Consider the following 3096-nt stretch of genomic DNA (forward strand, 5'->3'; position numbering starts at 1 on the left):
AAAATTAATAAAACGCAGAATTATGTAGATATTGTGGGAAAAAATACCATAAAAAAATACTAGTGCATTTTATATGTAGATTGGCTTGGTCTTTCCCCTTGAAGTGCATTATAGGCTATGTTTTAAATCTCCAAGCAGGCAAAGGCTTTAACAATCCAACATTCGTCTACTTTCCTACTTTTTCTTTGTTTTGTTCTGTAGCTAAAGTACGTTAAGCTGTTAATCTTCTTAAATTGTGTTCGAGTTGCAAACTTCTCATCAGATCAATAGTTCAATCCGGTGGGACGGATTGAGAGAGAGAGAATGTGAAGGAGCGAGAGTATGGATGCAGTATGGATGTGTAGAGCAGAATGGGTGGATGGTGGAGAGGATTTATTTAGCATCTGTTTTTAAGGCTTTGTCACAAAGGCTTTGTTTTTTCACTCCCACACACACAAGATGCGCAAGAGAATTCAATTTGGTTGTGGCATCTCAGCATCGAATCCAGACCCGGTGGGGAGCGTTATAGATTTCCATGTTATAGATGTCGCAGCCTAAACTTGGTCGCAAACTTAATAAACGCTCCAGACAAATTATTTGTTATTAAAATGTCTTCGTTCACAAACCACTTTTCATTTGAACAGAAAAGCAAGCATAGCCTGTATGCGTGATTTGGCATGGCAGAACACAAATAATAAATAATAATTGCCTTTCCTAATGCTGCAAAATCATGCGTTTGGACCAGGCCAAGTTCCAGAACAAAACACAGAGGTTGCTTCTGAAATTAGTGAGGGTATTTTTGTCTCATTCTTTGCTATATTATCACTGTCAATCATAATGGTTATTGTGTAGGCTATATGTGAATGGGCCTATGTATTGAAGCGTGCACGTGGCCGCTTGTCAAGCATGGAAAATTAATTTTTTAATCAAATTCTGAATATATTATATTAATTATTACATCGCCTAGGCCCTAGACAGCGCGTAAAGAGCGCTCCCTTTATAATCACTATTAAAGCTCCAGTATGTGATTTTTTTGACCACAAGAGGGCGCAGTTTCCAACAATAACAAAGGCGAAGCTTGATGACGCTATGAAGGAGGTGACGATGGGAGATGTCGTTTTTAAAGCGTTTTCACCATCTAGCGATGTATCTAAATGAAATTAATGAATCATGATCACGGATGAGGTAATTTATTCGTTTTTGTATTACCTGTATGTCTGATCGTATTATTTTATGTCATCATAATTAATGAACTGCAAGGAACGTGAAATGTTATGCTACATTATCCCGTTACAACTTACAGCTATTTGTCAAATGATTTGTTGGGTTAATGTTGTGCAGTTTTACGTTTTTATGGTTAATGCCGTGTTGTTTAACGTGTTCAAACCAATATCTAAAAGTAAATTTGAACGAACATTTGCAAGTAATGACTAAATATATTTTTTTAACAACACATATCCGATTGTATTTAATTGTACTGCCATAATCTCGGTCACCACACGTGATAAAAAGCCTTACCGAAGTACAAAGAGCAATATAACTTTGTTTATAAGTGCTATTATTGACAGTTGCATGTCTTACCTGTCTATCAATACACTCGCGAGAGCAGAGTCTCTGTCAAGTCCAAGATTGTCGCGCAGCCCTCTCCATCTCGAAAACGCCTGGCCGATATTTATCCAGGTTTTATTCCTTCGTTTGTCACACAGTCTGCGTGTATCAGAATATGGACGCTTTCGTTTTGTTGGCACTTCAATACTCGCCAAAGAGTAATCGTGATCCATAACAGCTATAACCATCTATAACCACAACTTCCGCATTTGACCATGTGATATTCCGGTGTGGTGGGTCATATTTTTTATTTTATTTATTTTTCTTCTTTGTCAGACGTCGTTATTGTTTATTGTGATAAGAAAAAAAACTCAATAAAGTTGTTGTAAAAAAAAATAAAAAAAAATCCGGTGTGGTGGAATATCCGATCACATGGTCCACACACGGAAAACAAGGATAGAGCGGACATTGCGTCACTGAGAGGCGACGTTTCTTTTCCGGGACGGCCAGTTATTTAAAATCGGAATTTCTCTGAAATAAAAAATCTTTGGAGACTTTTGAAATATTGTAAGTACACAACTGGAGGAAATATATCACACTGTGCAAGTTATTTTCGGAAATTTTATTACAAAATTCCTACATATTGGAGCTTTAAGCTGTCGCTCATTCATCGCGGTCTCACAAAGTTCCGTTAAATTAATCAGTGAAGCTAACAAAACAGTATGAATCTCTTATTTATACAAAATGTCTACACTTGGAGAAGATTTGTGAGTGTACAGAACTCAGCACTGGACAAAAAGTGAGTGGATTCTAACATAAACGCCTGTGGTTGGCCATTGCGTTCAAGAAATCAACAAACATGTCTGTGATTGGCTACGTTGCTAACCGCTGAATGATTCTCCAGAGCGCAAATACAGATACAGTCTGGATCGTTTACCAACTGTTTTACGCTAATATTTAATTTTTACAAAGAAGACAAGTAAGCCGGACCTGACCTTGAGTTCTCTTTCGCCTCTTCTTGCACTTGAACGCACACAGTTTTCTCAAAATACCAGTCTTGACCAGTATTCTCCTAAACGCAGTCAGTTTTGTCTTAAGCAAACAAAACGGAAAGAAATCCGTTGTGCGTCATATATTGGTTCCTTGCATTAGGTCTTAAAGTGACAGTAAAATTTTAATCAAACAACTAAAAAGACAAAGATAAAATCACTCGCTGATCTTGACTGAAAAAAATCATAAATAGGGTGAAGACTGCAGTGTCATTTTACATTTGATTCTATTCACTGAGAAGTGGATTGTTGCCATTGTTCATGGTAGAGCCAGCAGGCCGATGACAAACAAGGCTTCTGGGCTGCTCAAAACTGTTGTGAAAACACATTTCACAGAATTTACAAGTCCTCTTCCCCATGACTGCTTAATAGGTTCAGTCCGTTCTATTTCTTCAACATGGCTGTCATGGGAGCTGCTTTCTTAGCCCCTAGTTAGGATGAATAGCGGTCCGCCCAAGAGCTCAAAAACATTCAGAGCACTTTTTGCATAATGCATATAGTACTAGTATGATTTTCTGAA

General features: G+C 37.6%; 1 long non-coding RNA gene across 1 annotated transcript in view; it reads right to left on the bottom strand.

The window, feature by feature from the left end:
- The window catches only part of LOC307147141, a 3234-nt gene extending 614 nt beyond the window's left edge, over positions 1-2620 (bottom strand). Inside the window, exon 1 of the long non-coding RNA XR_013819229.1 lies at positions 2523-2620. This is a non-coding gene — a long non-coding RNA (uncharacterized lncRNA). The remainder of the gene's footprint in view (positions 1-2522) is intronic.
- Between the last annotated feature and the right edge of the window lie 476 nt (positions 2621-3096).

Source organism: Squalius cephalus (assembly GCF_949319135.1).
Source record: "Squalius cephalus genome assembly, chromosome: 19".
Lineage (NCBI taxonomy): Eukaryota > Metazoa > Chordata > Actinopteri > Cypriniformes > Leuciscidae > Squalius > Squalius cephalus.